The sequence below is a fragment of the Columba livia genome, chromosome 3 (genome assembly GCF_036013475.1).
Source record: "Columba livia isolate bColLiv1 breed racing homer chromosome 3, bColLiv1.pat.W.v2, whole genome shotgun sequence".
Classification (NCBI taxonomy): domain Eukaryota; kingdom Metazoa; phylum Chordata; class Aves; order Columbiformes; family Columbidae; genus Columba; species Columba livia.
Genome location: NC_088604.1, coordinates 53,732,063 through 53,759,841, shown reverse-complemented (window position 1 = coordinate 53,759,841; position 27,779 = coordinate 53,732,063). Strand labels below are relative to the sequence as shown.

The window sequence follows — 27,779 nt, the reverse complement described above, 5'->3', positions numbered from 1 at the left end:
ACTTACTAAAAAATCTGTGATCCACATTTTCTGTTGTTACTGTTTCAGTTAGCTGAGAATCTAGTTCATACATAAGTATATGTACATCTATATTTGTGTGCATGTGGTATAAATACATATGTAGCATATAAACTTTATATTCTGTGTGCATATGTTTGTGTGTGAGGGTACACCAAAATTTATAGCTCTTCAGAGCTTTCTGATAATTTTTTTCCTTGACTTCATACAATCATTTAATCAGGTAAAGGCAGAAGACTCTTTCATATCTTCTCAGCACAAAATACAGACAAGGTGATATTCCTCACCCACCTTCACACAAACTACCACTCATCAGAGTCCTTTGAAAAGCAGAAATAGTTCTTGTTGAGTGTTCAGATCACGGGATCACACTGTCACATGCAGTTTATGTGGCTGATTATACGCAGACGACTTCACAGCCTATTGTCAAAGGCTTTAAACTTTTTAATGCTACCATTAAAGTTTTCCCTCTGCAGTTAGGTTTCAAACACTTGAGTTTGAAGTACTTTCATAACAGATCTCTGACACTATATTTTCCACTCTGGTGCATGCTTCTGAGAACAAAATTATATAAATACCTAAAGCCCACATGTGACATGTCTTGAGAGACTCAATAGTATAAAAATGTGTTTTAGCTATTTCTGTAAATTGATTTTTAGTCAAACGTTAAACATGTCTGCAATTGCTACTGTCTTCTTCCTGAAATTATAGCCCTCTCTCTGGCTCAACTATTTAGTCTTTCAGAAGTTTTATACCAATTTTTCAATGCTATTATTTTGTTCCATGGCACTCTGCTGTAAATTACATAAATTCTAAAGCACAGAGGCATGTTCACCTGCTCAAAATGCTACAGTGGCTGAAAATATGCAAGGATATTCTTTTTAATAGAACTATCACCTTTAGAGAAACAGCAAGTAATTCCTTTTATGTCTCCTCTTAAAGGCATAATGCTTCTTTTTATTAATTTTATACTGTAGGTTATTGTCTTTTGTTAAATACAATTAACTGCACTATAAGATAATGATATTGCATAACCACACTCAGAAACAGATGAGTTTGCCTCTTGTGACACAGTAAACACATATTTCAAAGCAAAGAAGGAGTTGCCTACTATTATGGTCTTTAGTGCAAGCTTCATTTACTTTCAATAAAATACCAGTCTTCTGAAGTCAAGGGGGCAATGATTTTAATCTATGACTTTTGGTAACAGAGGCTGAACTATTCAGAGCTATCTAGGCTATTTAGCTACAAAACTGCAATTACATTAATGGGAACTGCATGGCTAAGCCTTCTGCTTGGTATTCAGTCATAGCATCTGCTCCAGGATCCTAGGAAACTGGAAAAGCTGCTTCAGCTTTGAAACTGGTTGGATTGCTTAGCCTGCCCACTTACTTCAAGCCTTGTTGGGCAAAGGGTAAACCTTGACACAATTGTTATGTTTTCCATTTGGCAATAAAGTGTGTATACCTTTTTTGTGTTAGTACAAAGGCCTTGTGCTTATAAATTTTACCTATCCTACAGCTGTAGTATTGATGTAGTAACCAGATGGGGAATGGTCAATGTCTTACTGTCCTGAATTTACTAAGTAATATAATAAGCAATATTCAAACTGGAATAACAGAAAAAAATTTGAGAAGTTGCTGAAGAGAGCTCTGATTCACAGTACAGTGAGCTGTAACACATCAAATTAAGTCTGATAGCTGCAAGTCTGTAGTATCTCCAGAAGTTCTGTCTTCTGTCTGTGTCATCATACATTGAAACATTTAATATTTGTCCTTCTATCTGGAAGGAGATAATCTGCTGCAGACAGGTGAGACAATACCCTTAGTTATTGTTAAAAGCCTCAAAGTAAGCCCAGAAGGAAAACAGAAGAGAGTTAGAAAATATCCATGCAAAATAAAAATATTTTATCATTTTTTTCTAGATATTTTCAAATATTACAGCACTCACCACTTTGCTGCTGGAACATGCCCACACACACACTGGATGCTGAGGCAACAGGGCCAGGATTTCATTCAGACTCACTGAGGTTCTCCTTATTTTGGGTGTGAACCAGCTCCCAACAGACATGTCAGAAACACTTCCACCCCACAAATATTGGGGGAGGTTGTCAGGGGCTGCCAAGCAAGGGGTTGTAGGGAGGAATTAGTATGAATTCCTTCATCTCCCTATGGGTTGGGGCAAGCAAGCAGTGCCCTAAGGAGTATTGCTGCAATCTATTCACCAAATGACTCACTGCCAGAAGTTTTGTCTTTGTTATTTGTAAGCTAGAAGGCAATGTAAATACAGTTTTTCCTGCCATGAAAATTGAATATTTTAGGAAAGGATATATGATGTTTCAGAGCCCTTTTAGCTTAAAAAATGAAAGTGAGATCAGATGTGCTATTAATATGAAACATCTTTAATCTAGCAGATAAAGTGATTTAAAACCTGATTGCAGTTGACTTAATAAAATGGAAATTACTACTTTTCTGGAGACAAATATTTCTTGGGAACTATATAAATCCCTATGCACTGTGCAGCTGCCTATGCTCTTACCACACTAGAAGGGAGAAAGAGAACTGCTGCGGCTCCATTGGCCACAGACAGAGTCTGGGACGGCAAAGTGCAGGGAGCCATTAGGGAACCAGAGAGCCATGGACTTAACTGATGCCATGGTTCTTCAGACCAGCTGAGAAAAAACAGAGTGAGAGGCTGAGGAATCAGCAAGAATCACTCTGGAAGAAGAGAACCAGGTCAGAAACTAATTGTTAAATTTTATTGAATAAAGAGAACAAAAAAGAGCTACTACTGGGAGCAACAGAGCTGCTAAACCAAATATTTCTAATTGCCTTCATGGAGTAACAACTTTCTTAGCTGAGTTCGTGTTGGATACTTGCAAAAGTGTTACTGTTTCTGGTCCTTAGTTTCAAGAATCTGGAAATGTATGTCTATGAGCTGGTCACACAATCCATACAGTCTCCTAAATAAAGATTTTAAATGTCACAGTGAAGAAATTTAATCCACAGTTTTTTAAAAAACAAACAAACAAAAATAAAGAGGTTATTTATGATTAGGTATTTACTATGATTTATTGTCCATCAAGTGTAGGAGCAAGATATTTTCATATTAATACACAGAGTTGTTCTATACAGTCCCTTTCATAGGTCCATATTTGTACATAAAATGAAAATATCAGAAACAAGTGTAAGCCCTTAATTTCACATCAATCTGTGCTTTATAGTAGGAAAGAACCTTTCATTTAAAAAATATTGGAAAACAGAAAATGAACTGTTTTTAATCTCTACCTCCCTGCCAAGTTTTCTTTCCCTCCTGAGTAGGAAAGTTCATTTATTCAATGATCTTGAAATGTAAAAAATGTTTTCTTTTAAGTCTTCAGGATTTTATCTGCCTTTTTAAACCACACACCCTGCCGTCATTGTCAAAGGGTCAAAACAAAGAGATTTTCAAATTGCAAGAGCAGGTATCAAGGGAAAATGTAAATCTTTCATAATCCAAAAATCTTTTTTTTTTTTTTTTTTTAATACACTGTGGACCAGATAGATAATGTCAACATTTTTTTCATAATTCTCAGACCACCCACCAGAGTCAGTAAAGATATAGCCATACATATATGCATATGTACATGAAGATATAAAGTATAAACAAAACTATTTGAAGAAATGTTTTTGTTACTTCTGTAAAATGAACAATAAAGTGAATAAAAAGATTTGCACAAGGCAAAGAAGAAATAATTCTGGGTTCCTTTATAACCACCAGGCAATTGTGCAAATATACTTTTAAAATTGTATATGATTCCACCTCTTCGTTACAACAACTTAGGTGCCAAAATGAGAGTCAAAAAATACTTGAAGTTGGTGACTCATTTTGTTTGTATACATGCCGAGTTCACCTGTATCCTTTCATGTCTTGTTTTCATACTTTTTTTCCCCACATTCCATTTACCTGTCCTGTGATCTTTCAGTGAGCAACTATGACCGTATTCCCAGAAAAGATCTGCCAAAAGATGCTTCCATGGCAGTGTCCTCCCATCCAGTTTCATCTGAGGAAGCAATTTGCCAACACTTGGGCTGTCACTCTAAATGCAAATGGATGTGCCCCCATTTACAATATGAAGGTACTGAGAGCTAAGTGTATGTAGGTCTTCTGAGCAAGAAATCTTGATTGAAGTAGACTGATCTCCATCTCCAGTTTTCAGTTCCCTCTTTGGTGAACACATATCAGGCACTAGGATTTTTAAAAATGTTGCTCACTGAGAATGAGGATTATGTCAGGTAACACACCTGTTCCTACTCTTTATAAAGGAATCGCTATTAATTAGTATCAAAAGCTAGAGCTGGACTGAGATTTTACAAGGGGTGAGGGCAGAACACTGTGCTAAGAAAAAAAAAATGTATGTTATTCTCCCCTCTAATGATGCTTGTCAGGTAGATTTGTGTATTTGTCTTCCAATTCTTCCTGAACTAGCTTTGCAAAATTACTTTGGCAATAAAAAATTTTCCGTAGAGAATAGTAGGGGGAAACACCTCCCACCCGTGAGCTCTACTTGGTGCACAGTAACAGAAGGCTCACTAGGAAAGCTGGTTTGAGATCTTCAGCTTTTTCCTGGGGTGAATATAAGCAATGTTTTGTTGTACTGATATGGTGTTTTTTCATGGAAGTTAAGTTTCCTCTCATCAAGCTCTAGCCACCTGAAACACAGGCCTCCAGTCTGAGCTGATCCTTGAGGGCTGTATTATGGATTGTAGTAAGAAAGAGGCCCCTCCAATGAGTAAGTCAGATACTTACTTGTGTTGGGGCAGGATGGAGAGTCCTCCAGACATGCCCGTCTTCCTCCATTGACTCCCGGGGGAGTTTGGTGATTTGTTCAGACCAGATGACTAACCTTCACATGGCTAACATCAGGCCAGCCTCAGCTTGCAAGATAATAGCCCAGACAGGGAATGGCAAACCAGAATACAGCTTCATCTGTTTCTTATACTAACTTGCTTTCAGTGTTGTCCTTCTGAGGAAGAGTCCTGTCTGCATGTTTTGGCAAGCAGGGAATATTTCAGTGAGGAAGAGAGATGCACTCTGCCTCCTTTGTTCATTCAAAGTGCCATGAAGCTCCAGCATTAACTTTCCAGAGTTAATTTTAAGGAACAGGCTGCAGAAAGATAAATGATCATCAGACAATTCTCCAAGATAGATCAGTTCAGCATTAACTTCTCAGCTCATAAAACGGAAAAGGATCAAATTCTGTGATGAGAAATTTCCTTTTGAAACAAACAGCTAGTTGTAAACTCACATGCCACTCTCAAAACCTAACCTGTTGTGACAGTCTTGCCCAAGTGAGATGGAAGTTACAAGAATCTTTATTCTTATTCTGTTAACAGCTTTTAGGAAAAAAAAAGAAATAAGAAGGTTTCCAGAATAGTTCTGTGCAAAGACTGACCGTCCTTGCTATACGCCCTTAGCTCCATTCAGACAACTCTATGAAGCACCATATAAAAGCCAATTAAAACAAAGTGTGGAGCAATCAAAACTATCCTAGATTTAGATGTCTGGTATTTTATGTCACTACTAGTTATCGTACCCTTATTTTAATCCTCCACTCATACCAGTTCAATTTTCATCTGGGCTAACCATGTAGCTATTCTTATAACTTTGCCATTCTTCCAAGTAAAATCACTGTTGTTCTACTAAGACAGGCTATTGAATATCAATATACCATAGCAGCTTGTAAGCATCTTCAAAAGTGCTTTTGAATGACTTTTTTTTTTTTTTTGTATCATTTAACACAGTAAAAAGTGCTGCTATGCATTGCAAATTAAGCAGTTGATTCCAGACAAATATTTGCAATTATTTGAGGTACACCAGAATCATGTCAGTTAAACTAAGTGAAAATGTCATATTATTAACTCTCACTCACATGATGGAGTATATTTATTGCACATTTTAAACTGCATATGGGTCACTTACAAGGCACAGAACCAAAGGAAGGTAAAAAATCCTACCTTTTTAACAATCAGCTTTTGTTCTTACTGGTTATTTGAACTTGTGTCTTTTTTTTTTTTTCACTTTGTGTTTAGAGATACATCTCCTATGATGATAAAAGACAAACATCAGTACTTCTTTGCTTTATGCTGAACGAATTATTTCAAGAGTACAGTAGTGGAATTACTTACAGCAGATATGCTGACTAACGTACAAGTTTACACCTCCTAAACGTGACAAGCTGCAGGTATGAAACCTAGGTGGTGTCGTAAAAGGATATAGCATTGTTTAATGTGTTTTAACTACAAATGCTAGAAAACTTCCACCATTTAAAACACCTATTACATTTTTGCAAGACTGACATATAATTAATGTGCCAACCATGGATGGTTATTGAGCTATTCATACAAGCCACTCACTGGGTTTTAGGGCAGGGGGAGTGGGCAAAGAAAAAAAATAATCATGAATAATTTTCATATGTGCATGATGTGAGCCCTCTTTGCAGCCTTTCCAGCTCCTCTCTGAAAATGCAGAGATATTGTTGATGCTGACTGTGGGAGACCTTTAAGATAAAGCGGTACTCCTATAGTATAATGTGCAACACAAGATTGTGTACCTTCTCTTCCTGATTGTAACTAAAGTAGTTTACTAGCATTTTGCTAGTAAAGTAAAGCTGCTGTTTCTGTGAAGGTACCTAAAATCTCACATACTTATTTAAAGAATTTCTTGAAATGTTGCAGAAGAGGTAAAGGTGATATAAAGTGTCTATGCCTGGTCTCAGGAATCTTTTAGAGAAAACTGGGACTTTTTCCTCACTTGGCACCGGTCTAATGGAGACTTATATTAAGGTGAATAGACAGACACTGAGAGACTAAATCATGTTCAGGTTTAGCCCTTTAACTTTTAAACTATTGAGTCTACTTCTTTTGGTAAAAGTTCTAAAAAAAAAAAAAATAATAAAAAATCCATATCAGTATTTAGATAGTTATAATCAAATTGTGTGATTTGATATTATGTGAAGGGGAAACTGTACTAGCTGGATGAAAACCTGGTACATGACAGTTCCTGTTCCACTTTGTTTACCAGAAGGAGCAACTTCTACTTCTCCCAATCCTTCTGTAATAGAAAGCAATGCTGACATTGGAAAGTCTCTGTCCCAGTTTTTCATAACTGTTACAGCAGGACCTTGTGCTCACAGCTGCACAGAATCCCAGCACATTTTAAAAACTGAAAAAAAATCATTTGACTTAGGTAAGTTCAAATAGTTAGCAGAATACCAAAATGCTTCTTCTCATTTGAAAAATGGTGAAATGAATTACCTTTGTATTTCTGAATCAAGATGTTTTATAATTTTAGTTCTTCTATGTGCTTTGAGCTTTTGTCCCTATTTGGAAAGTGAACAGGTGTTGAAATGAATAAATGTGACAGAAATTCCATTTCCATTCAGCTATATTTATTACCATGTGCAGCACAGTTAAATTCTGCAGGATCTTTTGGAGCATCCTGCACTCCAGAAAGAAGAACCAAGAGAAGCGGATTTGGGACCACTCTGTGTTTCCAGCTAGTGCTCTCTATTATATGACTAATGGAAATGGTCTTTACACAAATCAAGGCTAACAATATATACTAAATTAATGGCTACATGTCAACATAAATTTCAGCTGAACAGTGTCAAGTTTAATTTGGAAATGGCAATATAAATAATAAATAGAAAAGTATTTTTAAAGTGCAGTGCATTGTCTTTTGTTTTGGCATTTCCTGGCTCATTGCTCTCTTAGTTCTTCATGCCACTTACACCCCACAGATAAGCCTTTTTAAAAAATTGTTTTAAAGAGAATGTAACACATAATATCTGTCTCTGAAATAGTTAGGATAGGGCAGAGAGAAGTGGGAGTGATGAAAATTTTTGGTAATTTTAATTGCAAGTTTAGTACAGCAAGGGGTTTAAGCCACAGGTTTGGCACTGGATTTGATGTAAACTTTAGGGGGGAGGAGTGTTCTGCTGACTTGCAAAAATGCAGGTTGTGAAAGCACCGTAGCTCTTCCTTCCCTGCTCTGCAACCAGAAATACTGCCAGGATGTGCAGCACAAAGGGAAATGAGACGCTGCTGCAAGTAGTTTCTTGCATTCAGCAGAACAGCCCCTGGTTGTGGGAAGCCCATATTAGTTTTAAAAACAATCTTCGGGAGTAGTGTCCATTTCCCAGGAAGTTCTGCAGGTGACCCTAGTGCTGAGCTTTTAAAAACAGAAAGATTTCAGGCATCATCACACAGATCTGTCGTATAGTTGTCTGTTCTTAGAATGGATGCAAGATTGTAATAATAATAATAATAATAATAATAATAATAATAATAATAATAAATTATAATAGCACTATTAACAAAAGGTGTTGACACTCTACCTTACATGATCCTTAAAAGGGAAGTTCAAAAGCTAAAGTGTAGAAACAGCTTTTTATTGGTTTCTCCTTCCTGCGACATTCATGAGTCACAGGTCTGTCAAGGAAAAAAAAAAAAAAAAAAAAAGAAAAAGCTTAGACCTGCCTTCTTTTAATAGTTTAGCTCAAGTTGGAGAAAGATGATGCAAGCTGTTTCACCCACTGCTGACCGAGCTTCTCACTCAAGACACGACAGAACTTGACTGCAAAGTCAAGAATCCCTGTAAGTGGCAGAATGGGAAAAGGGTATCCCTGGAGGCTGCTCTGCCTTTCATTGCCAGCCTCTATAATTAAACACTGCCTTTCAAAGCAACTTGTGAAAGCTGTCTTTGCAGCTTACTTCTTTTTCCCAGGCTCTGGGGAAAGTGCATCACAGCCATTCCCTGCCAAATCCAAACACCTTACGATCAAGCATTTCTAAATATGGATCTGCAGTAGAGCTGCTGGGAAAAAAAAATAAAAAGAAAATGAAACTTTTATGCCTGAAAAATGGTATTTTGTTCAACCCATCAAGCTTTACAGAAATATCTGTGTGATGTGAGGAATATCACACCTGGAAAGTTTTTCAGGTCCAGAATATTACTGGAGAGTGTGGAGTCGAAATACTTTATAGTAGCTGATAGCCTTAAGTCTCCGATGTTTTTCTTTCCATTTCCAGGTCACTAGTTAAAACAAACTGTGTTTGTTTGTATCTGGCAAAATCTTTCAAAGCCTTAAACCTCTTCATAAAGTGGAAGTCTTCTCAATCTAGCCCCAGTGTCAAAGATGCTGTCAAAACCATGAGTTAAAAAAGTCTTTGTGCTTTTACTGATAGATGTATATTACAGCATGGGTAACAACGGATAAGTGTACCTCCTCCCGCATGCTTATAGCCAGGGAAGAATAGCTATTTTTCTCTCCACAGCCTCATGTGGTAAGAAGCCAGATCTTTCCAGCTTATGTTATTGCATTCCTTGGGAACATTCCTGTACAATACTGCACTGCTTCCCCAGTGCTAAGTGAGAAGGATTGTAACACCTTGTCTTGGTCTGGTGAACACTGATGTGAGCAGATTCAATTTCTTAGTGAGTACAAGCTCACTGACAGGTATGGGCTGCAGAGGCTGCCTCTGGGTAGGGGAAGGCAAACATAGATGTGTCCCTCGGTTGCTCTTTTCTCAGCTGATGAAGGTTCCCAAGGCTAAACTTGTTGTGTTATCCTTTCCAGTGACTGTGCACTTTGGAAGGGTAAAGAACTATTTTAAGTTCTCATTTATATGGTGTGCTATAAAATCAGGTCCAAGATGGATGAACAGGGGCTCTGTTTTTTAACAACGGTGACTTAGAGATTTGCACATCAGCCATCTCTCCTGTAGAGTCAGACAGATTTACAGTGCCTGGAAATGTTTGCCAACAAAGATGTTATTGTAACTCCAGTGCCTGTTCAGTGAAGTTTATGAGGTAGAGTTAGAAACTGTTCATATTGTCTTCCTGCACTTGATGTATGGGAGAAACAATATGGCAAATGCATTGCTGAGTTAAAAGCAAAGTTACTGCAATGTTAGGATTGCATCTAACATCAAGTAACTCACTTTCTGGTCTGTTGCCTCCACCCTTCACCTAGAAAAGAACAGATATATTTAACCCTCCTTGAGTGACTCCGAGCAACTCAAGCACCTTTTCTGTGTTTTTGCCTGCACAACTGATAAATAGGGGCAATGTTCATTATCTAGGTCAAATTAATTTCATACATTCAATTATTTGTGAGAAAGTTGCCTGATCCTTCATACGACTGGTTGTGGCTAACAACACTAACAACTGACTTTTCTCCCTCAGATGCCATCAAAGACATGTCACTAAATTCACTAAATGGGGGGTTATTTCTGTAAGTGGGCATAACTCCATTGGGTTTCACAGCAACTGACCTTCGTCTGGATGTTCTTTTCCTTTCTGAAATATGCTAGTGCTATTTTTTTGTTTTGATATTGACCTCTTGGGTTGCCATTTTTACTTATTCCAAACACTCATCCATTGCTAATACAGTTTGTCAAGACAGCTCATAAATCTTTATCCAAAGACAGTTCAATTTGCTGGTGGAGAGCAGGAGGTAGCTCTGCTTCTTCTGCTTGTAATTCTTGGAGTTTAGAAAAGTTTCATATGTGTTTAAACGCCTAAAATGCACCTTCACTAAATCCCTCCTGTGGCTTTCCAACTGAATGTTAGCTGTCTCTAATTAGTGAGATTTTAAATAAGTTAGCTGTTTTTTTATTTTCTTGGGGGAAGTTAAGTAGGCTCCATAGTAAATATCCTGCTCAGGCAACATCCCCTGCCTCACTCCTACACTTTGCACGGGTTGTGTTAAGCCTATCCTCAAGAACCAATGCTCTCCTGTGAATACATCACTGACATCAGCTGCACATTCCTTGGATAGCAACAAAGTATTTGGCTGTCTAGACACAGCCAAATAAGAGCACAAAGCTTACTTTGAGCAAATTGCTAACAACTTCTGCTGGCCAGCAATGGGGAGAAAGGTTCCCCGATCCCTTTAACTGTGGTGCATGGGAGTAAGTCCAGGCTGTACGCGCACTAAACATTTTCTTCTCCATCATTTCCATTCTAGGAAGAAAAATATGATCCAGAGAGACTATAAAGAAATGTGGGAACACAGCCAGAGTAGTCGCTGCTAAGTCTCTCATATTGGTGTGGTCATTTTTTAATGGCCCAGGTGTAACACAATGTTGGAGGGATATACAACAGGGAAATGGTACCTGACCAATCATTCTGTTGTTGGAATGGTTCTTTCTCTCTCACGTTACTGTCCAGTTCTATGTTTGGAATATTACTTTGTTTAGGCTGAAAATTTAGCATTGAATATTTTTTCTACTTGTGGTGAAAGCAGATTTTCTCTTTGTGATCCATTTAGATGTAGAAGTAAAGTTTTGAGCAGAGTTGTGTTTTTGCCTGCTTCTTTGGTTTTAGGAAATATTTTCCCAGAGAACTGACTCTTTAAAGTACTCAAGAGCCAGATTTAACTGTATGCTCCATTACAAAGAGAAAACTCTATGCATTTCGGAACAGCAGATAAAAAATATATGGTGAGAGGATATTCATTCAATGTCTGAAGAGATTGTTGGGCCTGAATGACAACTGGAGCACTATTAACTGAAGCACTATTTCCTGTGGTTCTATTTAGTTTCGTTTATTCATTAGAAACAAGCAGAATCCTATTTAATAAAAGATTAAAAGTCATGGCACATGTGGGTCATTTTTCCATTCTACGTGTAGCAAATTAGATGTAGACGTCTTGGTATAACAGAAACTGATTATTTAATCCATTCTGAATAGCAATATAATGTAGGTTGCCACAGTACATGTCACTAGTGTCAACTAGAGAGGTTGATCTTGTAAGATGTGTAGACTTTCTATCGTTTTGTATTTTTTTTTTTTATTTTAATGATCATCTTACCAAGAAGCCTTGAGATTACCAGTAATGATCTTGCACACAGCACCATTCTTATTTACTTTCCATTAACATTAAAGTCACTGCATCATTCAAATTATATTGCAACCCATAATAAAGACCTAAGTGTTTGGATCATTGCAGTTATGCTGAAAAATAGACACAGGAGGCCTTGTAAACTGTATGCTTGGTACGGATGGGGCATGTAATGTTTCAGCCCATTCAAAGGTTTTCAGCCTGTGAAGGCTTGTGAGGAAATGACATATAATAAGTTATTTACATGAAAGTATGTTAAACAAGCAAGAACCAGAGTCAGTAAAATGAGTGCATTCATTCTGCTTCATGGACCTTCTCCTGCTTCTCCTGCTGGGAATAACTGAGTAGCTTCACTACTGCTTCGCTGTTACAGTGCAACATGTGGTTGGGCATTGTAGAGTGGGGAAAAAAAGAGGTGTCAAAATGGGTTAGAAGTAATTTTCTTTCTCATTTTCTTGCTCTCTATCCAAAATACTTTCCTTAGTTCACCAAATATGTGTAACAGAGGGTCACCTGTGTTTACACTGGGTATTCTTGTCAGCTGTTCCCAGCCAAGCTGTGGATACAGCAGCAGGGTAAAGTCTTTTCTTTCAAAGATTGTATCACTTGATAAAGGATCTGTGATACAGCAACAAGATTTATGTGATTTCTGTCTCCAATATGTGTAACCAAATAGCTCAGACACAGCTAAAGGCTTCCTACATGTAAACTAGAATTAATTGAAATCAAAGTTTTATTTTGGACAATTGATTTTCCAAACTGCTCTAAGTAAATTGATTTTTTTTTCTCATTTGCAAAAAACAAGTGTTTATCTAAAAGCAGAGGTTTATCTAGAAGCAGGTGTCAATAGCAGCCAAAGAACATGCTCTTTACACTTCTGCAGCCTCAGCTGGCCTTGCAAGGAATGAAGTTCAAGGTCATCAGCAAGGAATGTTCCAGAAAGTTGTCATATTTAGCACTAAATAGCACACTCATCAATCATCTGTGTGAAGCAAAACAGACTTTGACAAATGGCATGTTCGTATAAAGTGCCTGAAACTATTGCTATTTTAGGAGGCCTTGCTTTATCATCAAAATAGAAGAGCTATTTCACTTCTTGCGGTAAAATCATGTTGAACCATGTTAAACCTGTTGAACCATGACACTGCAGTCTTGCTGGTAAACAACCTGAATAAATACGTGCTTATTCTCTCAGCTCTGCTGTGACATATTGCACACATCATCCTCAATAGCAACAGAGTGAATAGGGTCCCTCTATCCACCTTGGTTGACTGAAGGCTGAGTCCTGCCCTCCAAAGGCTGCACAGATAGAGCTGGCTAGCGGTACAAGAGACCTTTCTCCTCCGTCCCATCTGGGCTGAAAAGACATACCCCTCAACTGTCCTCCTTACCGCTTTGCTTTCTCTTTTTCCTTCCTTCTTGCTCTTTGGTATGCCAGACAGCCATCTGCTTTTCCCAGTCATCTGCTGTTTCATTACAAAGCCTTTATTTTTGCCAGTGCTGGTGCAATGTCCTTCAGCAGTAGTTGTGGGTAGATACCTTCACAAGTAGGAGATCTGATTAGGAGAATGACAGCAGTGAAGATTTTGTCTCCAGATAGCTTTGTCTCTCAGCTGTCACAAGACATAATGACATAAATGAGAGACACACAAACAGAGCCTGAATGTGATAAACTAGTAGACTGTCAGTGGCCTTTGTCTTCTTAATATGTCTTCACTTCTGAAATTAGGCAGTGCATTTTAGTATCTTTCCTGTTTCCTCCTTCAGAAACTGTTAGTGCATCAAACCCCAAAAATATGGATTAAATGCTAAAAATAGGTAAGGAAAGTACTTGTTCCCTATGCTTCATAATTCTAGTTTCTAAATTTGAAATTTGTTGTGCATACTGTTGGAGTATTTTTTGAGGGATGGATTTTTTTTTTAATTCAGTTTGTTGTAAATAGTGTTTTTTTATTGTTTATGTTACATTTATGAGTAGGTTTTAATAGTACTATTATTCAAATTTTATTGTACTTTCGTCAAGCTCTTATGACTGGACTCTGACAAAACAGCATATTTTATATCCCAAAGACTTCCAGTAGTATCAGTATCAGTCAGCACCCCGTAGTCTAAGCAGCAAACATTATCTTTGAGCTCTTTATCTGACAGTTTTCCCTCTCTCTTACTCATCTTGCAAATTAAGACAGAGGTTAACCTCCACCCAGTACCACCCATAGACCCACACGTCTTGACTCTTCCCTTCATCTCAGCCCACAAATCCAGTCTTTTTTGGCATGTTACATTTTCCATTCACTCTGCAAGTCCATGGAATATTTGAAGACATGTACACACGGGGAATTCCTAAGGATTCCTTTATTTTAATTAGCATGGGAAATGTACTGGTCCAAGCCAGATTATACATACTTCGTAGAATCATAGAATCATTTTGGTTGGAAGACACCCTCAAGATCATTGAGTCCAACTGATAGTCCATATCTGTCTTGGCTTTCTTATATTTTTGAGCAGCTGGGGCACATCTTTCATCTTTCACGTTGCTTCTTTTCTGTCTTTATTGTAGATGTCCAAATACCTGATTCTTTCCCTGTTTCTTAAGTCATGAATAATTTGAAAGAAGCATTTCCCTGCTGGAAGAGTGGCACCTTCTCGTTCTGCCTCATGTCCATATTTCCTCTGCCTGTGTATCCTTGCATTCAACTCTTTGGCCTTTCTGTTTCAAAAAAGGCACTACTAGAGCTTTTTTTTGGCTCTGTCTCTGAAGAAATGCTAATGATGTAGACCCCAATGCATCATAGCGGAGCTTTCCCCTAAGCTTCTATCCTATTGTTTTGTCTGACCAAGTCTATTCACAAGATAATAATACTTAATGAGTCTCTCTCTCTCCTTCCCACAGACAGACTTGTAGACGCCACTCTTCGGCTTTTTAGCGTTAATGGTAGGAAACAGTCACTACAAAGGCATGTCTACATTGCAGGCTGGTCTATGATTGCATCACACGCAAACATAATTGAGTTACCTTTACGGTACTCCCAGTACCTTGTTGGGTTCCTGGGAGCCATACTGTCAGCTTCAGGAGACTGTGTGCTTACCTGTGCCCTTAACCTTTGCTAAGCTACAGCCTCCTGCAACTCCATTTCTATCTGCAGCCGGGTTCTACCAAGTGTATTCCCACAGGTATGTATCTGGCTGACCTGCTGTTGTAAATATTTTGAAAAGCTGTCAGATATCCAAATAACATCAACAATTTATAAAGCCAATCTGGAATCCATGTAGTTATTAAGTAAGTTTCTATGCAAACTCACAAAATAAGAAGCTTGATGTAGTGCCTGGTCAGAGATGTTATAGATAGAGATGTTATAGATGCTATAGATAAGGTGACTTTGGCCAGTTTTATGCTAATAGTATCATCCCAACATAAGCACCAAGACAGTCCTAGCAGGCTCACAGCTATACTCCTACAGTGACTTTTGGTGTCAGGGTAGTATAGCCAGGTGCATATTTATTGAGCAGCAAAGGGGAATATGTCTCTACTTGGGTGCTCTGGTTGCACACAGACACTGCTGCATGTTTTCTGTACTTACAGCCTTGAGTAAAATTAATCTCCTCACAGAATTCATACCTGTAAAATGCATTCAGCAGCTAGTGATCTACTTCCATGAAGATTTGTCTGGCTGGGGTCTCCCAGTTACACCATCTCTTTCCCTGCATCTTGGACATAAATGTGCTGGCAGAGAGGCAAGAGTGTCCTGGCTGGATACCTGGCTGTCTTCTCCCAGGAGAACCCTCATTCTTAGCTCATGAGTTTCTCACCTCAGCTGCTGAATGGTGAGCAGCTGCCTTCCCCTGCCTTTTCTTCCTTGTTTTTCTACATCTGGCCAAGATCCCTGAGGAGTGCTTCCTTCCTGGCCATAGAGACAAGAGGGCTTTTGCAGACAGATGTTCCCCCACAGATGCCAGACAAATTATGAACCTTCCCCATCCTGAAGTTTTGCTCTGCAGTTAAACCCCATTTACCAGTCTATTCCCTAACATATTTCCCTTACTGCATTTCCTAATGGATATTAGATCATTTGGATTTTCTAAAAATCCATTTGCTTTATACATGAGCAATCGCTGTTGCATTAGTTATTACACCTATCATCTGCTTTGTTTGAGGCAGTATTTGTAGATTAGTGAGATTCATCATTTGAAAATTATATGCATAAAAATTGTGGGAACGTGAAAGCAGTGGCATGTTCTGGCAACTGCGAGGATGATCTGCAGATGTGAGCTGTAATCTGGGAAAATTAGCCCTAAATCTTGAAGGCTGAATGTTAAGATTGTTATGTCTCGCTTTTGCAGCCTTTATCCAATTGCACTGAATGCCAGCTGGTTACCTCTTTCGTATCAACCAAATGCAGTTATGTAAATTTTTTTTTGCAGGTCATATCTGACCTGCATGGCAATTTTAATTAAAATTTTTTTAAAGCATTGGGTATTATTTTAGATCAAGATCTTGGCTGGTAAAGCATCTAAAGTAAGAGTTATGTTTTCATTTGGTACTGTTCATAATATTAACATTGAGCTGCTAAAGTTTTTTTGCTTGCTGAACACTAGCTCTTTTGTTGCATTTAATGATCCTGAATTTCCTTACTAATATAGCATGCTAGCTGCAACCTCGGCAAACACCAACCCATCTGTTCTTTGAGTAGGGTGCAAAAAAGGCTGACAATGCACCGAGGGTGCCTAAAGCAACTTGCTCGGCTGCACAAATGTGACGCAGAGCCTGCCCCGTTTAAAGAGATTTAAACGTTATTGTTCAGAACAGCTGACTCAACCAGCCTATAAAACTCTGCCTGTACAAAGAGCTCACCTATGCCAATTTGACTTGTTTTTGGTGCTTTGTGCCAAGCATTCTCAAATTATTCTTGCAGGGCGAGCCCCTGCCCATAGGACACCATCTACTTCCCCCTTGAAAGCACTGAGACCTTTGCAGCTGGCTTCAGTGGTATGGGCAGCCTGTGACTGTCCCTGTACAGTTATTAATCTCCAAGAACAGTCCTTCTCCTACCATTGTTTTCATTATTTGCCGGACACCTTCTTCTCCCACTGCATTTTCAGGGGTGGACCTCCCAGCTCTCCACTTAAGGGTTGGACTTGATGATCTCTGAGGTCTTTTCCAACCCAGTCAATTCTGTGATTCTGTGATTCATTGAACTTCTGGCTTCTGGGGCAATAACTGTAGGAATGGATGAGTTGAAAGTCATGAGGGATTCTCAAAGGGAGCGCTAAGGAACACTGAACAGTGAATTAGCCTGTGATGATGTGGTCCTCCATCCACACATCCAGCCTGGACTATCTCTCCGCCTATTGAAGAAGTGATAAGCATAATGTAAGCACTGCCTTCTGAGGTATTCAATCTAATGTTTGGAAGCAAAAGGGAAAAAACCAGAAAACACACTTAATGCTGAAAAATGTGACCAGTGCTTATAGGAAGTTCTGATGAGCTCTGTGGTGCTGTGTGTCATGTCAGCTCGATGCCGAGGACACACATAGGATTTGTGTGGGAGCTTACATGTGAGGTGGCTCACACAGCTGACTCCAGCTCAGGAACTTTCATCCAAGAAGGAGGGCTAGCAAGCAGAGTAATAAACATCAGAGAAGAAACTGTTATATGAGAGAAAAACAAACAAGGACATGCTGGTAGACATTTAGCAGAATAAGAAAAGAAAATAATTACAGAGCTATATATTATCTCAGTGCAACTTCAGTCACCAAGTGCTGCTCTTGTCTACCCACCATGACATATTCCCTCTGCATTTTCACTTACTCTATCTTCTTGCTTCAGTTCACACAAATTAGCTTTTATTAATCACAGATTTTTTGAATTAATAGTTATGGTTTTCAATTCACTCACCTGTCAGCTAGTTATATCAATGTCTCCTTCCCACGTCCAGGACTTCCATATTTTAAATATACATCTCTCTTCTGATTTTCAGCCTTTACCTTCAGGGTCTGTCCTCAAGGCTTCCTGACCTTCTGCCCGTAACTTCTTTACCATTCTATTTAGTGGAGGTGTCCTATCCAGTAATTTTTATATCTGCTTTTCCAAAATGTATTTGCATTGCTCACATGAAAAAATGTGCCCAGAGATTGTGCGAAGGAGAGCAGAAATTTCCCCTGAGAAGAAAACCTAGGAAAATAACTCTGATAAATATACAATCGTATTTGTTAAGTCTGGAGAGTTAATAAACACAATAATTTCTTTTTATTTTTTATTTCTATTTCTATTTCTATTTCTATTTCTATTTCTATTTCTATTTCTATTTCTATTTCTATTTCTATTTCTATTTCTATTTCTATTTCTATTTCTATTTCTATTTCTATTTTATAATGGTATCATTTCAAAATACATTATTAGAGTACAAAAAATTTTCAAGATTGAAATTTTGACATTTCAAAAACCAGCAAGCATTGAATGTTCCAAAATGCAGGTGGGGCATGGGGGGACAGTGGTATTTTCTTCAGAATTTCCCTTCATAAGTTATACCAGAGTTGAAGACATATGCTTTAGTTTACAAGAAACAGATCTTTGAAACCATAACACTAACTACAAAAGTCCTTCCTCTGCACAGTTTTAAATAAAATAACTTGCAATTTACTGTACATGCCAAACTACTTTCAAAAGTTCGGGGCAATACCTGAGACAATTCTGTTTCAAAACTATTCTGGATGGACAGCTAATGTATTACAAGAACAATCTGATTTTCTTACAGGTTAGAGCATGTTAAGCATCCAATCCAATAGTTTTGTGAAGAGTTCCTGCCAGTTTCTGACTGCAAATATAGAAAAAACCTCATGATTTAAAATGTTTCCAACTCAAAGCGATCATATTCTAAATCTTCCTTCTTGGTATGCCAAGTCTATATACTCCTGAAAATTCTTTACCAGTGTGTACTATCATCAAAGGATAATACAAAATTATATGTAATGTTTGCCTTGAAAAACATGTCAGTATTACATTTTAAATATAAAAATATAACTTGATTCCACTGTATATGTTATTAAGATCTTCTGCATAAAGATGAAATTGTACCTTATTTTAAGATGTATTCCAGCCTATTTCTGTAACAACTGAAAACAGGCTTGTGTGAATTCTTCAACAAACCAATTCTTTCCTAAGTAAAGCTAAAATTACAGAATCAGGTTATATTTCAGTAAAATAAAAGTATTTTGACATTACTCATGGGCCACATTTTTAAGGCAAACAGAGAAGTTATTATCTCTTCCATGACACATTTGAGTAGCCACTTCTAAGTGGTTCCAGCTTTGAAATCTGGGGAATTTCCAGCCACAAAAAGAAAATACATTGTACTTCTGCTCCTCTTGTCACCTATAACTGTACACTGTTGAGAACAAAATCTTCTCATAGAAACTATGGAATACGCACACTTTTAAAAATAATTGCATGATTTTCCGTATGATACAAGCAGGAAATGAAACACTGGAGTTTACCCAATGCAGGTTAACTCCTGCTATGATTTTTAGAAATGTTTTAAGTTAGATTTTTCTATTAGAATTCTGTCTATCAGTTATGCCAAGGAGTTCACTTCCCCCAAATATGTTTTATTCTCAGCTAATGGTGATTCTGGTACAACTACAGTAGAGTAGTAAACCATATTGTGAGATAGTATATTAAGTTGAGGCAACACTGTAGATTCCTACTTACAAACTAATAAATAAACAGCTAAACTAACTCATGCATTTGAGAGAAATGGTCGTGCATTCTTTGAGGTTGATATACTGACAGCAGAGAAAAAGAAATTAAATCTACAGTAACAATAAATTACACAGATGAGAAAGTCACATATTAATCTCATTACTGGAAAAGAATCATGAAACAGCGGAGCGTCAGATGTAAGGCTGAGGCTTTCTTTAACCCCTTCAAGAAGTGATACCGGATAAAAGGTGGGGAAGTGCAGATGCATTTGAACAAACTGCATCCAGATGTGCATGGTGGGTCTGATCCAAGCTGATCGAGACTGACAGGAAGACCCTCACTGATTTCAGTGCCATTCGGAGCTGGCTCTCAGAAAAGTGACTTCTCAGCCAAGTGCCACATCATCAGGTCATTCCTGTGCTGCTGTGCCAGACACTCCTTCTCTAACAAACTGTCTTTAGTCTTTGGCATAACGCTTCTGGTTGGTCATGTCGCAGCACTCCTGGGAAGGGATGGAAAGTGAGATGGAAAAGTAGGAATGAAGTAGGCACTTTGATTAAACTTCCTTGGAGAGCGAGAGAGAGAACAATTGGAAGAGATTAGACAGAAGTTTTTGCCAGGATGTGTGAGTAAATGACATCAGGCATTTGTGGAGGTTAAAGCAGTAACAGCCAAATTTCTCTCAACCTTGAGAGAACCCACTAAGGGCTCTGAAGCGGAGTGAAAGGAAGGGCAATTTGTCTAGTATGCCTGCTTCACGTATATGCATGTCCTGAACATCGTCTGTGCATAAGCCTCCGAAACCACAGCACTTCATTATGCAATCTCTTCTTGTGCTACAGAATCAATGTATGCATCTCTTGCATTACCTTGGAGGGGACCATGAGCTGATTTTTCCAAAGATTTCTAAAAAACTTGTATACCTTCACTGGTCTGGAGAGAAAATATCTGTGCCAATGGAAGGAATACATGGTTTCCTGCTCAGGCTCTCAGCTTCTGTTGAAATCTAAATGTGAAGCTAACCACAAGGCTGTGGCCAAACTCTGTCTTGGTGTCGAATAGCCAAACTCCATTGAAACTCATAGAGCTGAACTCCACAACACAGCACATAATTTTTCCAAGTGCTTCTATTCATTTTTGTTTCTTACACTCACCTCAACATTTCTACACTAATCTCTCATTCTCCATTTTTTCCATAGATCATTATACAGACATTTTACTTAAGGCAAGAGGCCTTTTTGTTGGTGGTGGCAGTAGATCGATGTGGACTGGCCCGTAGAGGGTGCTACTTGAATTTAGGAATAAAACATATCAATAACCTTTAAGAACAATCAGATTTCCATGAAACTCTGCAAATCACAAGGGTCATTACCTTGTTCTGCCATCAGCACTAAAGAAACTGAATGATGGTATATTTTCTTCCTGGAATGCTTGTTTCAACTGGCAGTACAAAATACTGAGAGGTGATCTAAGTGAAGCTTTGGGTTTATTCTCTGACAGCAGTCTAAATGACACAAGATACTACTGCTCAGAAATAAGCATTGCGTACACAACCCTATACTCTTGTTTCACTTTGGTAGACTTCTCATTTTATATTGTCTCCCCAGATAAGCTGGTATTTAGGTTTCCACTTCAAGTTGGTCTTTTTACCTCTTTGCCTTTTACCAGACCAAACCAATCTGCTTGAAATTTCATAAGTATGTTATTCTGCCAAAGAAGAAGTTTAATGGAAAGTTTGAGGTAAACTCAACAAGATGTTTGGGAGACATGAGGGCTCAAAAAAGGAAGCGGTTTCACCTCTTGAAAATTTTCCTAACATTTTTTTTGGCTTATAGTAACTGCAAAATGGCTTGGCTGAGAAACTAGAAATTTGTTTTAATCTTTTGTAGACGGTGATTTCTGTTTCCTTTGGCTTCTTTTGGGGTGCTTCAGGGGGCAATTATTTAGTCGCTAAAAGACGTTTATGCAAACATTTAGGGTTCCTAAATCCGCATGTCAGCTTTTATAAGGCTTATGAAATCCACAATAGTGGAATGCTGCCTTCCCAGGCTGCACATACTTTTTCACAGGGTAACTCTTGTGATCAGGGCAGGGCAAACTTCATTTCAGAAAAGACTTTGTTAGGTTTCAGTTGCCTTGTGAGAAGCTTTGAAGGGTCCTACCCACAGCACCATCAGGTCCTCTGAGAACTGCTTGAGGCAAAGGCCATTTCCATAGAGGCATTTTGCTTCCTTTTTGTCGCTACATCTCCTTAGAGCTCTCCTACTTGTCTCTGTTATCTGCATGTACACCTCTTGGCAGGATTTGAGGGTGAAGATATACTTCACCACGAATCTAAACTGGTTCTGTAAGCTGTGGCACTCCCAGTGCGTGGCCAGAGGCAGGCCTGTATGTAAATATTTACCCCAATAACATCCAGGAAAAAATAAACTTTTGCATTCTTCTCACTGGTTGGTAAAATGTCCTGCATTGGCCCTGAGGACCACATCTTTTAGTGTATTTAACAGTTTTTCAGCAGTTAGCAAAACTTTCCATGACGAGGTTTGTAGGTGTTCTGAACTTCCACAGTATGTGATTTGTTACTCATATTGGCCCAAAGTCTAAAGAGTGAAGCAATTTACTGGCAGCATTTTTTGTAGAATAATATTAAGGAAAAGCTGACTTCCCTAAGGATTTATGAACAGAATATGGTCAGAATTAGCACCAACCTGGTAAAGATACTGTTCCATTTTTGAGATTTTTGTGCTGCTCCCAACGTCTTGGATTTACCATGAATTATATCTTTTTCAATCCAAAAATACAGAAATAAGGAGGTAGGTTCCAAAAATATAAGTCAGAAAGAATCTTTGGAAATTTGTGAAACTTGAAACCAGGCTGTCAGAAAGGAATGAGAGAGGTATGCGAAAAGTATAAAAGAATTAATATTACACCTGAAGGCAGAATTATCTTCCAGAGCACAGAACATTTTCTGAAAACTATTTAGTGTTATTGAAATGTTGACTAGAAGGAACAATGCGTAAATCCAGTCCTGAGACAGCCATTGCACTATGAGTGAGATGACCATTTGTCACCAAACTTGCTTTTTTTTTCTGTTCCCTCTTTTCTCCTGTCTCGCCACACACAGCTTTACTGTAAAATCTGTTTTATGAAGGGAAAACGTATTTTGAAGAAAGCCTTGCTTATAGTCACCTATCATCCCGGTATGTATACAGTTACTGGCCCAGAGTTTTATGTGTCAGCAAAACAGCTTGTAGTGCCACAGAAGTAAAGAAATGGTACCTTAAAATATTATGTGATAAATCTGCATCGTTTAAAATAATGAAAACGTGGTGAGTTCAAAAAGATATGGACTTGGTAGGGAGCAAGACATGCCAACAAAATGAAGAATGAAGTAGAAGTGACAACTATCTCAAAAGTTCCTACAAAGTGAAAAATAAAGTATTTCTAAAAACTATGTAGAAAAGGGGTCCTCAAAATTTTGTTTTTGGAGGGCAAAAGGAACACAAGAACAAAATTATTTTTAATGAAAATCTTTATTCCTTTAACAAAATGGCCATGATTTACAAGTTTCCAGCTTGTTTACAAAGAATATGAAAGCTTCACTTTGCTAACCACTTCTATAGAAAGTCTGCAATGAATGATTTTCAATGCATTCGTTATTTCTCTTCCACCAAAAAATACTATTGAGAAAGCACTGATGAACAGAAGACCAGAAATTGGAAACAGATCAGAAAAGAGACATATTTCATCCTGCAAGTAATTATGAGGACCAGTCAGCATCTGAAGGAAATTTCTTCATTAAAATCCATTTGTCTTGTAATTTCTCGGTTCACAAATATGTGGTTTCATTTTTTTTTTTCACCAGACAAGTCCATCACCTTTCCCATACTTGAAAGGGAAACTCCAACAAAGAGATCTTGCATGTTCACTATTTGGCTCAGTTATTTGCCAGATGTGAGTGAGGCTGTGTTTTGGCTAGCCTGTATGCTCTAATGTAATATTAAACCAAATAAAAATTTAAATGGGGTCCAAGTGCAGACCTGCAGCTAAGGGAAGCATTTTATGGAAAAATGAAAATTCCTGAAATTTTATCTTAACTCTCGAGGTAATCTAAATTTTTTATGCCAAAACCATAAATTAAGCTCAATATTCTGTTACAAATATTACAAAAATCCACTATTTTTTCAATCCAAGTAATTTCCAGCAAGACTCAACCCTATTTTACCTTCATTGCACTGTCTGGAAGGACTGTTTGTAAGGGATTCTGTCCTCTGTTTCCCGTGCTCCTCCTGAAAATAGCAAGCTAGCTGCAGACCTGGTTGCCATGTGTCCCAATTTATAAACATTTCAAAAAAATTATGCCACCAAACACCCTTAAATGGCAAAATTACTGTTTCTGGCTGGCAGTTCACTTGAGCATCTGAATTATTAACTCATCCACAACTGCCAAATGACAGATTAGCTACTGGTACAGTTACAGCCTGATTGAAAACTTCATAAAATGAAAAGCATTGTTGTATGAAAACATTTGGTAATTTATTTATTTTTTCTCTGTATACCAAAGGATGTTTTTTGGAAGCTTGATAATATGTTTGTCATCATGACTCCCAAAGTCTGCTTGCAAGATTAATTGATCTCTTCCCTCTGTATCATTGCTATATTTATGAAAATGTACTTTACATGCTTTTATGAGTTTATTCAGCTGTTATATAGAATAGATATCATAAAACACTATCCTGAAGAAAAAAGGCATGAAATATGTATTTAAGACAACAGAACCCACATGAGGAAGCTCAACATAAAAAATCTAACTGCTTGTATTACTCGATGGAGGAGATCTCTGACACAAAGTCTGTTCTTTATTGGAGCATGTGCTTTTAGTACCAATCTGCAGCTAATGTAAATGTTGTAAGGTTGGTTTTTTTTAGAGAAAAATTCTTTTTCTTTTACTCTTTGATGGTACTGGGACCGTCTAGTTCCATAAAAGACCTGGTTTGGTTTGGGATTTTTTTGGCAGATCCTCCTTGACTTGAGTGATTCTCACATCAGGCCTCAGTTCTGTACTAGATAAAACTTTCATCAGTATTTTTCTGCCATCCATTATAGACCAATTTGGAGGAACCAGGAGGTTATCTGAACCTTGAAGTGCACAGATAATTGTGAAGATTGCTTCTGGTTTGTCTATAGGAATGATGCAAAAATTACACTTGTGATTGTTTGAAAACTCCCTAAACTGTCCCTCAAATAGGATTTGTTTTGTTTCTTGGAGCTGCTCTGGGATGATATGCATTTTTCACTTGCATCGTCTGTGACTAATCACCCCCTTGTGAATAGACAGTGATCTTCAACTAATTCTGGTATAGGCTGGTAACTACATCACAGCATGAGAACATCTCTTATTTTTCTTTCTTTCTTTGCATATGTATTGACAATAATAAATATGCAAATAAATAGGAAGTATCTCAGATTTCGTCTGTGTATGTGCATACGTGCCTATATATATTTATGAAAGAAACACAAAATACAGACATATGCATGGCCTAAAAAATAAAAGAGTACGTAAAGAAATACTTTTTGGTGTATATGACAAATAGGCACAATTTATATAAGTTAAATTCAATGTACCTGCATTTGTCCTCAACCATGCACAAGTGAATGTATACATATATGAATGTCTGGACTTAAAGAGAGAAATAAAACAGTGTAAACTAACTTCTATTTGAAACAATATTGAATCTCTTCTTAAGGCAAACTAACAGGAATGGAATGATGTTGAGACAAGCCTTATGATTAAAAGGCTTTTTTAGCTGTTTGAAATTCAGGCAAGAGAAGGCTTAGACCTGTCTGGGTTTGTAGCATTTTGCCCTAGCACTTCCACAGTTAATGAGCGTAGCAAAGATTTGTGAAAGTTATAGCTGAAATAGCTGTACATAGCAGAAATAAAATATTAAAAAGTTATTACTTACATTTCAAAGCGGCTGTGATTAGCCATAAAAAATAAGATTAGTAGTTATTCACGAACATCTCAAAATACCTCTAGCAAGAGCTAAACTGTGATCACATTAAGGCCATTTGATACAAACTTCTAATTTAACAACAAGCTCTTTGCTTGGAAATCAATCTGTAGTAGCTAGAAATTAATCTAGGTTTAAGCAATCATTGTTCAGAGCTTAATCTTCCATTTGCTGTGGTTAACTTTGCCTTCCCCAGAGAAATGTAGATTGCCATGTCGTTATTAGCTGCTGTCCCTCTGCCTCCTCTTCCTTCCAGGTGCTTCTACTGAAATGGTACCAGCCTTGTGTAAACAAGATCATCCTTAATCTCCTTAAAGTGTCAACCTGAGAAGTCTTTCAAAACATATGCTCTAAAGACAGTATGATCTTCATCTAAAAGGTTTTCAGCAAAGGAGGATTTGGTTTCCAGTTGTGCTTTTCCTTGAGCTAACTGCGGAGTTATACAGAAGAGATTAAGGACTCTCCAAATGTCCCCGATGCTTTGGAGATTCAAGAGTTTGCTCTCTAGACTTCTTGTTATATTTACTCTCTTGTTTGTCAATGGAACACCTGTCCCCAGTGGGCTGGGAGCAAATTTGCACCCCTGAATTTTGCCTGGGTACTGTAACTGCCTTGCTAGAGAGCCAGGTCTCCCTGCCTGCCTGAGTCCGTGCTCCTAGGATCACAGCTTTCAACTCAAAAAACCCCCACGCCTCTGCCTCTGAACACCCTACAAAACAGGGACCTTCTACTTTAAACTTGCATACTCTTTGTGGGGAATGGAAACAATGTTGTCCAACCTGGTGGGGCTTGACCAAAATCCAGGTGTGGCAGTGCCTGGATCTACTCTAATAAGAATATGACAGTGGTCTAACTAGGTCACATCAGAGGTCCATCCAGCTCAGAGCACTGTTCTCCAAAAGGTAAAAAGAGGATGCCTAGGGAAGGTTGTAAGTGATGTTACTCAAGAATATTCATCTGATCTTCAACCATTTGTGCCTCATAGACTTCTTGAAGCAGTTGTCTTTTACATACAGTAATTCTCTATTGATTTTTCTTACATTAAGTTGTCTACTTGTTTTTTTGAAATAATTAAAGTTTTCAGCATCAGAAACAGCCTGTGATAAGGAATTCTACTACATGTTGACACAGGTGGATTAGGGCCAGTTTGTTTGAATCTGTCTTCTAGACCTGAATTACACTCTGGGAATTTAAGTGCTATTTACAGTTCATTCTTGGTCGCCTAAACCAGTGACTTGGTTGAACAAAATCTGAAAGCCAAATACCTGCCAGCCCCACTGAAGCTTGTGTTTATTGTTATTACATTTAAGGTGACATTCTGGGGTGACTTTGCAGTGCTGTGCCAGGACTGAAATCTTAAAACTGGGCCACTTATTAGACTGTTCACCCCTGCCTTTCTCACGCTGTTTTATTAGTTCCTTCATATTAAGTGCATTATTTCCCTTTGCTCACACTTGCACTGTTTTCTTTCTTTTTTCTTTTTTTTCTCTCTTTCTCTTCTCTCTCTCTCTCTTCTTTTTTTTTTTTTCTTTTTTTTTTTTTTTTTTATGAACAGAAATAGCAGGAAGAATAAGAAATTTACGTTTTAAAAAATCCAATCAGACTAAGCTGAGATAAGGCTTTAGGACACTGAAATCCAACTTACCTTCTTAGGCAGAAACACAAATTCTATTCAAATTGTAGACAAGAAGCAGCAAGGAAAGATACCAAGTATTACGTTACTTTTTGATGGAGGAATAGAAGCAAAAGTATTGCTGGTGGGAGTTTAGATCTTTAACTCACATTGAACAATGCAAAATCAAAAGATAGAAAAAAATCTGATTTGTAATGCAAACATTTTGGTTTTGTCTTTTTTATCGGTCTTTTAATCTATGTGCAAACCATCTATTTGTTTGCCTATAACCCACAGGTCATTTTCTTGCCATTGTACATGCCATTCCCACTGTGGTATTACAGATAGGCAAAGCAGATAAACAGAAGAAGCAAATAAACAGTCTTCAGTGTGATGAATGCAATTTGTAATTAACACGGCCAGGAAAAAGATTCTAAGCAGAGGCTTAAAAAAATTACATGTCTTGATGTTCTACTTGTTTCTAAATTCGACTGTGAACCACTGATAAAATAGAATGAGAAAAGTCTTTGTAAAGTAAATGATATACTATTA

General features: G+C 37.8%; 2 long non-coding RNA genes across 2 annotated transcripts in view; one reads left to right on the top strand and one right to left on the bottom strand.

The window, feature by feature from the left end:
* Positions 1-2,785: 2,785 nt before the first annotated feature.
* On the bottom strand, positions 2,786-18,167 carry LOC135579042 (uncharacterized). The gene is made up of 5 exons (XR_010471321.1): positions 17,799-18,167; positions 13,297-13,461; positions 8,396-8,489; positions 6,015-6,100; positions 2,786-5,164 (listed from the first exon to the last, which is right to left on the bottom strand). It is a non-coding gene; the product is annotated as an uncharacterized LOC135579042 (long non-coding RNA).
* The window catches only part of LOC110362581 (uncharacterized), a 72,174-nt gene continuing 59,335 nt past the window's right edge, over positions 14,941-27,779 (top strand). Inside the window, exon 1 of the long non-coding RNA XR_010471320.1 lies at positions 14,941-15,076. This is a non-coding gene — a long non-coding RNA (uncharacterized LOC110362581). The remainder of the gene's footprint in view (positions 15,077-27,779) is intronic.